A 9,694-nucleotide genomic window follows, 5' to 3' on the forward strand; every position below is an offset into this window, starting at 1 on the left:
CTTAACAACATAATGTTGAACCTAACCCTTAGAAGTGCAGGCCATGTGTGTTGTGAAATTCCAAAGTAAAATTATCTTACAACTCACTAAAAGAACTTTTAATGAAAAGAACTCAAATTGTCTTACTCCTGACTAATCATTGGGCTTTTTAGATTTTATATACTTTGTGTATTTATCATTTCAGCACTAAGGCATAGAAATTAGATTTTTTTTTTAATTCAAAAAACTTATTCACAAATCAAAAATTCAAAATTTTTTTTCAAAAATTCCAATCCTATACCCCCCAACCTAGATTAGACATTGTCCTCAATATTTTTTTTTGAGATATTATATTATTAGTTTATTCTATTTTATTTTGGATGAAAATATGATGCATATGGAGGATAGAAGCATTTTACCTTAGTTGCATCAGTAATATGAGGATTCCTGAAAAAAAATGCGACAAGAAAATGTGCAAAAATAACCTATGAGAATTGGGTTGCCTCCCAACAAGCGCTAAGTTTAACGTCTTCAGCCAGACGCAGTACATTCTTAATTATTCCGATAAATAGGATCCATCAAATCAAAGGATTCAATCAACTGTCCATCTGCAACACATTCTATGTAAGGTTTCAATTTTTGACCATTGACGTTCAAGATACGACCATTATTGATGTCTTGAATATCTACCGCACCATGAGAAAAAACCTTTCTAACTAAAAAGGGACCATCCCACCTAGAGCGAAGGACTCACGGTTAATGAATTTGTCATGAAAAGCCTTAGTCCTTGCCTTGTATATTTTGGCATTTTCATATGCCTCATTGCGTAACTCTTCAAGCTCGTTGAGTTGAAGTTTCCGGTTAGAACCAGCTGCTGCCATATCAAAGTTAAACTTTTTAATGGCCCAAAAAGCTCTATGTTCGAGTTCTACGGGTAAGTGGCAAGCTTTTCCAAAAATCAGTCGATAAGGAGACATGCCAATAGGAGTTTTATAGGCAGTACGATAGGCCCAGAGAGAATCGTTTAATCTTTGAGACCAATCTTTTCTATCGGGCGTATTGTTTTCTCTAAGATTTGTTTTATCTCCCTATTGGAAACTTCAACTTGTCCACTTGTTTGGGGATGGTATGGGGTGGCAACTTTGTGGGTGATTGAATATTTACGAACCAAAGCTTCGAAAGATCGGTTGCAGAAATGTGATCCCCCATCACTAATGATAGCTCGGGGTGTGCCAAAGCGACTAAATATGTTTGTTTGTAAGAACTTAACCACAACATTATGATCGTTAGTCCTAGTGGCAACTGCTTCTATCCACTTCGAGACATAGTCAACCCCGACAAGAATGTATTCAAAACCAAAATAACGTGGAAAGGGACCCATGAAGTCAATACCCCAGACATCAAAAATTTCTATAATTAAAATGGGGTTGAGTGGCATTATATCTTTACGGATGATTGTACCCATTCGCTGGCATCGCTCACAAGTCTGGCAAAAATTGTGAGCATCTTTGAACAATGAGGGCCAATAAAATCCACTTTGTAAGACTTTAGCTGCAGTTTTTCTACCCCCGAAATGCCCTCCGCGGGCTTGGGTATGACAAAAATCAAGAATACTCTAAAATTCACATTCCGGCACACATCGACGGATTACTTGATCTGGGCAGTACTTAAATAGATCGGGGTCATCCCAAAGTAGAACTTAACTTGCGAAAAGAATCGATCCTTGTCATGTTTGGACCAATGATCGAAAATTTGTCCTATGGCAAGATAGTTCACTATGTTGGCAAACCATGGTGTTTTTACTTGTTGCATCTCAAACAATTGTTCATCTGGAAAGGAGTCATGAAGTGGTGAAATGTTATGAGGAGGCTCAAGAAGGATTCTAGACAAATGGTCTGCTACAACATTTGTGATACCTTTCTTATCATGAATTTCTAGATTAAATTCCTGTAACAACAGGATCCATCGAATTAGGCGAGGCTTGGTGTCCTTCTTTGAAAGGAGGTACCGGAGAGCAGAATGATCAGTGAACACAATAACCTTGGACCCTAAGAGATAGGACCGAAACTTGTCCATGTCAGAAAAAATTGCCATCATGCATCGTTGAAATGTCGCGGGTGCATTGTAGAGTCCAAATGGCATTCTTCTGTATGCAAATGTCCCAAATGGATATGTGAAAGTGGTTTTCTCTTAATCATCGGGATACACAGCCACTTGGTTATATCCAGAATAACCATCTAAGAAATAGTAGAAACCCTGACCGGCTAGTCTTTCCAATATTTGGTCAATAAAAGGCAAAGGAAAATGATCCTTCCTAGTCATGGAGTTTAACTTTCTATAGTCAATGCAAACACGCCAGCTAGTGGTCGTGCGTGTGGGCATCAACTCTCCTTCTGCATTTTCAACCACAGTAATGCCCGACTTCTTTGGTACTACTTGAGTCGGACCCACCCAGTTGCTATCAGAGATAGGATAAATAATTCCAGCATCTAGCAATTTCACTACTTCTTTCTTAACCACCTCTTTCATATTAGGGTTGAGTCTCCTTTGCATTTCACGGGTCGGTTTTGCATCTTCTTCTAGGTGAATGCGATGCATGCAAATAGATGGGTCAATCCCCTTTAGATCAGTTACGGACCATCCAATTACATGTTTGTGTTCTCCGAGTACACTCAAAAATTGACTCTTCTGTTTGTCAGACAGGTCAGCCGCGATGATTACAGGTAGGGTATCGTCGGGTCCTAGAAAAGCATACTTAAGGATTACCGGAAGTGGCTTTAACTCAAGTTTGGGAGGGGACTCGATGGAGGGGCACTGTGGCGTACTAGAAAGGATAGAAAGAGGTTCATATCGGATACGCCAAAGATGAGAATTCGTGAGAGACGGATTGTCAAGTAGGACATTGACTTCTTCTATGGCCTTGTTTAAATCAAAATTATCAATGTCAACATGGGCTAAATATGCTTCCAAAGGGTCATCTGCCAGAATATAGGGAAGGGCTTCTTCTACAAGATCATCCATTTTGTCTAGTAGGAAGCACTCATCTTCCCTTGCAGATTGATCAGAGGCGTGTAATACATTCAGTTTGATTTTCATGTTCCCAAAGGATATATCCATCACCCCAGTTCTACAGTTAATACATGCATTGGCTGTAGCTAAGAAGGGACGACCCAGTATCATAGGGATCTGTTTCTTGAGATTAGGCACAGGTTCCATATCAAGGACGATGAAATCAACTGAAAAATAAAATTTATCTACCTTGACTAGGACATCTTCAATTGTTCCTCGTGGTATTTTAACAGATCGATCAGCCAATTGCAGGGACACCAAAGTAGGTTTTAATTCACCTAATCCAAATTTCTCATAGACTGAATAAGAAAGAATATTAACACTTGCCCCTAAATCTAATAGTGCTCGATCAATAGAATTGTCTCCTACCACACAAGAGATGGTAGGGGCACCAGGATCTTTGAACTTAGGAGGGGTTTTGTACTGGAGGATGGAGCTTACTTGTTCAGTTAAGAAGACCTTTTTAGGCACATGTGTCCTAGATTTTCGTTTTTGGGTACAAAGGTCTTTGAGAAATTTGGCGTAAGATGGAACTTGTTTTATGGCATCAAGGAGAGGTGATAAGTGTTGAATAATTTATAATTTAGTTATCTTTCCATAGCACTTATCAATGTTCTTAAACTGATAAATACGTATTTTACCATGAAATTGAATAATCATTGAAATAATTTTAAAATATGGTGAGAAGTAAATAATTCTTTTCTTAAACCAGACTCTGAACTTGTCTCTCTCTTGGTTGCAAGCTTTCATGAAAACTACAGGAATACATATAAGGAGGAGATTGTGTTGATCCGGTTTGGTAACCTGATGGAGTTGTAATCAAGCTAAGGTAAATGGGTTTTGGTCCTGATTAAATTGAAAGTTATAATTACTTATTTTTGTATGGGGAAAATGTTTGATTAACCCTTTTTATTAAGTCACGGTCTTATTTTTTCTAGTCGAGTTCGGTCTGAAGCAGTTTAGCAAGAATTAAAATGACATTAGGCTCGAGGACAAGTCAACGATCATGACCCACCTCAAATCCAAAGCTAATTTCCAACCAATCCCATTCCTTTCCCGCGACCACTATCCAAGCCAATCCAAGCTTCCCAGTGCTGAAACAGGGGACCTCTTCCCAAATCGGCCAGCCATTGATTTCTTTTCACCGTGTGTGCAGCCAGCTCTCAGCTCATCACCCCACCAGCCGTCTCCAATGCAGCACTGAAACAAGGGAGATTCCCAAATCGACCCAGCCTCCCGATTCTCGCCATCAGCGTCCGCATCATCTTCCCAGATTTTCGCCGAGCATCCGAGCCTTCTCCGCCTCTTCCTCTTCATCCTGCGATGCAATCCTCACAGCATCCGCGAGTTAAGCATCATCTTCCTCCCAGCCGATTCTAGAATCCATCCTCTCCCACTCCGTTCATCGCGTCCTAGCATCCCAGCCTAGATCCCCTCTGCTTCACCAATCCTCATCTCCTCCCGGATTCATTCCAAGAAGAGTCCCAACATTCCAGATCCTCCCAGATCTCCTCTCATCCCGCGATGCAGCCAGCGAATCAGGCGTTCATCCGAAGCGTCTTCAACGCATCCATGGCGCAATTCAAGTCTGCAGCACATCTCCGGCCATCCGAATTTTCTTCCATAGCCGAGGCATCCCAGATTTCAGCTCCCAATCGCGACCAGATCAGCAGAGATCGTGCCGGCACGCCTCACGTCTCCAGCCAGCCATGCATCAGGCATCCATCTGCATCCCCGCCTCCTCACAGCTGCCGTTCCGAGCAAGATCCGAGATTCAGCGCGTCCAGCTCCTTCCCTTCCATCCGCACGCCCAAAATCGGGGAAGATATGATTTTATTCCATGCTGAACCGGCGCCCGAGGAGATTAAAAGGAGGAGAGCTCGGTTCAAGAAGGGGGGAGAACGGTTTGAAGAACAGAGGAGAGATGCTCTGTTCGGGAGAAAAGAAAAGAAAAGAAAAGGAGGGGGGAGAGAATATTTTGGGTATTTTGGAAATAGCGGGAGCGGAAGATTTTTATATGAAGACGGAAGGCCGTCCGGAAGCCATGCGCGGTTGAGCATCTAGTCTAGGGCTGGATGAAGCCCTAGCAATGTAATAGGGCATTGTAGTTCTTACTCTTTTAATCTTTTTGGAGTTTGTTTAAATTCTTTTTCTCAATGAAAAATTATTTTATGATGTTTAAACCTTGAGCATGCCACTTACTATTCATGTTTGCTAAAGTAGTCTAAGATGATCCATGCCTAGGAAGATGAGGTGTGCTATACCCTAGATTAGTATACTTAGGTAGACACTTCATGCTATACCGAAGATGGATCTTCCTAAAACTCTTTATATTTTTATTTTAATAGGCTTGTAGCCAATTTGCATGCCTCTCCAAAAGATATCTCATAGTACTTATCATAATTTTGATACACATATTTTGTAGATTTAACCATAAAAAATGTGTTACCTCCACCATTGCATTTTAACTAATTATCAAAGGTAATTCAAGTTTGATTTGATTATTTATTGATTGAGCCTTATGTATGCAGGTCAAGTCTAATCCAATTGAATAATGCTTAAACCCACACTGCACTTCATCAAATTCTTTTTCTTTCTTCACACGTTCACCTTCTCAGCATACAGCCTTCCCATGCCCGCGTCCTCACCTTGTAACAAGATAACCTAATCTTCCATGTCCAAAGAACAAATCCAAAATCCCCTCATCCAAACAAGTCCTCCAGCTTATCTCCCCTTCCTCGTAATCAACTTTGTCCCAAAGAATAGAGCCAACAAAGTCCCAGTGTCATCTCCTCCCAGATTGCATCTGCATCGTCCGCGATTCAAGGATCATCTTCCGAACCAATCCATCCGCTTGCATCCTTATCCCTTCTTAAAATCCCAGCAACCGTGACTTTCTCCCAGCTGAATCTCAACATCTTCATCTCCCACGAATAAAACCAATCCATCCGTTCCCAACCTCAAATCCCAGCATCTGAGATCTTCTCAGCCTCCATCCTTACCCCTTCTTCGGATTAACTTCATCGTCCACGGCGTGATCTCATGAAATCCCCAACGTCAAGATTAGATCTCTCCCCTGTTTCGGAACAAATCCCAGCCAAATCCAAACCCCCCGTGATTCAACCCAGCAACAGCATTCAACCATCTCCGCGTGCATCCCATCATCCCTTCATCACGGGTCAAGCCAACAAATGCATCCTTACCCTATGGCAAGCCATTCCAAGCTTCAACAGCATCACTCCACTGTTTGGATGAGAACCAGCAACCACCAGCTTATTCCAGCATCCACGGATGAGCTCAAATCCCCTGCATCAGCAACAATCCCATGCTCATCCCATGCGACATCTTCTTCTTCCGCCAGAATCCCAACAAATCTAAGAGTTTCAGCTTCTTCCGAGTGGCATCAAACCATCATCCATATTTGATCTCCTCCCAGATCTTCTTCCGGATTACTCCCGTCCAAGATCGGCTTCCACATCATCCCATTCCTTCTGTGTCCAACAAACAAGGCTCTGTTTCGGAACAGAGCTAAGATCCTCCACATTGAAGCCGCATCACCAGCATTTCGGATCACATCCAGCATCATCTCGAGCTCCACGGATCCATTCAGCCTCATCCTCTTCTCCGAATCTCCTAGCTTCATCCCGTTCACATTCCAGTCATACCACAAAATCCGAGCAACCCCACGATTCATCTTCAACTCCTCTGCTTTTGGATTACCTCTTAAACATCCAGCCGAGATCTACTCCGCATCCACCCACGATTGCAGCTTTCCTCCCAACCTTCTCCAAGATCTTGCTCACGGCATCAATTTTCTTCCGAATCCCCTGTTTCCCGCGTCATTCCGGATGAACTCCATCCATCTTCCGCAAGATATCCTCCCAGCCGCATCTCAGCCGGATCACTCATGTCTCTATCTTCCCATTCGGAATAGAGGAGAGAGGGGGAGATGGCAGCCTATAAAAGGCCCAGGCATGAAACGGGGGAGGCAACTTCTTGGGTTTGGTTCCACATCTCTCCTCAGAGGCCAAGTTCCCACGAGAAGAGGAAGAAATAAAAGGAGAGAGATTAGTTTGGGGGATTTTGGGAATGACTTCCCATAAGAGCTGAGAAGGAGCTATTTTCAGTGGAGTCTCCATGAGAATGAACGAATAGATGGAAGCCCGCTGCTGCGCTGCTGCTGTCACCCACGACTCCATAGAAGGCTAATCTTCTCTCCAGAGCTGGATGCAGCCCTAGCAAAAGGATAAGGATTTTGTATTTTTTTTTATTCTTGGGGTTGTATGAACTTATTGTTTTTAATGGATATCTTCTTTTATCTCACATTTAATTTCTATAATTTTAAATGTGGAGTTTATACAATTGTTCTTCATGATCACTAAGTAAATATAAGATAGTCCATGCTTAGGAAAGATGCAGTGTCCTGCCACATTAATTTAGGGTAGGCATTTCATGCCAACTGAAGATGGATTATTCTCAAATTACTTTTATGAATTTCTATTTAAATGCTTATTGGGCTTGTAGCCGATCTGCATAATAATCCAAGAATGAAATAAATTATAAATAACCCTTATTCCTGAGTTAGTGGTGAATTCCTTGCCCTAGGTTCTCCCATACTGATATCATTTTAATTGCATTTCTTATTAAATTCCTTAGTTTAATAGTCTTCACAAATTCTCTTTTTCAAATATTTTTAAGAAAATAACTGTACCCCAATTCCTGTGGATCGATACCCGTAATCACTATCCTACCAGATACGTGCTATTGCGTGGTCTTTAAAGTTGACTATCAATTTTTGGCGCCGTTGCCGGGGATTGCTAGCATAGTTGTTTTTCTTTTCATAAAAAAAAACTTTCAAAAAAATATATTTAAAATAAAATAAAAATATTTTCTATTTTTGTTACTTTACTTATCTTCTTTTTTCTCTCTTACTAATTTTTGATTTTTCTTTTGGCATTATTTGATCAGGAATCGAAGAGAAAATTTGGGATGATCAAAAAGGAAACTACTGGAAAAGGAATGCTGTAGAGGTTTGCCTAAAAAAATAAAAAAAATTGCTGGGAAAATTCCCTTTGGTAACCTCTAAACCTTTCTTATTTAAATTGATTCCTAATTAGCTTGAAATTTTGTGGTAATTGTTTGATTTTAATTTCAGCAAAAGTGTGAATGCATGCTTGATACACATACACCAATTAATCCGCACATAGTAAGGGCAATCATCCCAACAAGATAAGAACTGGATTTCATCACCAGATTCTTGCCCAAATTAGGTGAATCAATTTTCACATAGCCATCACTTTAATTAAAATCAATTAGATGTTGGCCCCTAGGGACATTCGAGCTCAATAGGACGAAGATCACCGAAAGTTGCACCAATTTCATTCTGTGGCTCAGTAGATGTCTAGGCAAGCTTTGTCCCTATAAGGGAGACAGTTCATTTGTTCGAGGCAAGTGGTTTTTAAGTGGGACCTTTGCGAACGCATTGTGACCCCCCCACTTACCTGGGAGCTTACCTGGTCAACTCAGTTCATTAGACCGGATTGGAGGCTTAGGTGCCCTCTTCAAACCAGTTAGGAGCTATCTTGTGATTTTAGGGCAAATACAAGGATTTGATGTGTTTTTATTTTAGTGCATGCTTGACTATACTTGACTGATCAGAAGAGTTTTAGTGTATGCTAGGGTGTCGTTCCAGATCTCCTGAATTAGTACCTTTTGATTCTGAAATAGAGCGTTCTATTAGGGCCCTTCGAGCTGAAATCCGCACCTATAGAACCATAGGATCTACACCACTTGTCGAGATGGCGGAAGAACAACCCAAACTGCTAAAGGAGTACTTCACTCCTTCCATTTATACCTCTCCATCTTGTATTTGACTACCTGATACCGCTGCTGCTGTACAGTTTGAGATTAAGTCTAGTGTCATCCAAATGCTTCCCTCTTTTTATAGATTCAACAATGAAGACCCATACAAACATTTAGATGAGTTCCTTGAGATCTGCACCACTGTCAAAATTCAAAACTTCACTGATGATGCTCTGAAACTTAGGCTATTCCCTTTTTCCCTTAAGGATAGAGCTAAGCTGTGGCTCCATTCATTAGAAGCCAATTCCATTCTTTCATGGGCTCAAATGCAACATGAATTTCTAAAAAAATATTTTTTCATAGGAAGAACGAACCAATTTAGGCGACCGATCACGAGCTTCTCCCAATCTGATGGAAAAGAATTTCATGAAACTTGAAAGAAATTTAGAGATTTACTTCGAAAATGCCCCCATCATCAAATACCGAAGTGGCAATTAGTACAATGCTTTTATGACGGGTTGTTCGAACGAAACCGTCAGATGGTTGATGCTTCTTGTGGGGGTACTTTCATGCTTAAAAGTGAACATGAGGCATGGCAATTATTTGAAAATCTTAATAAAAATTTCCTCCACCATGCCTCCTCTGCTCGTCAAGCACCCTCGAGTTCTCAAAGAAAAGGAACCATATATGAAGTTAGCCAGTCCATAGGTCTATCTGACAAAGTAGATGCACTATCCCGCAAGTTGGACCAGCTAATGTCTAGAGAACAGCTTTCAAACTTTTCCCAAGCACAAATTTGTGCTCTCTGTTCTGGCCTGTCTCACCCTATTCATGAATGTCCTTC

The sequence above is a fragment of the Phoenix dactylifera genome, unplaced genomic scaffold, assembly GCF_009389715.1.
Source record: "Phoenix dactylifera cultivar Barhee BC4 unplaced genomic scaffold, palm_55x_up_171113_PBpolish2nd_filt_p 000515F, whole genome shotgun sequence".
NCBI lineage: Eukaryota > Viridiplantae > Streptophyta > Magnoliopsida > Arecales > Arecaceae > Phoenix > Phoenix dactylifera.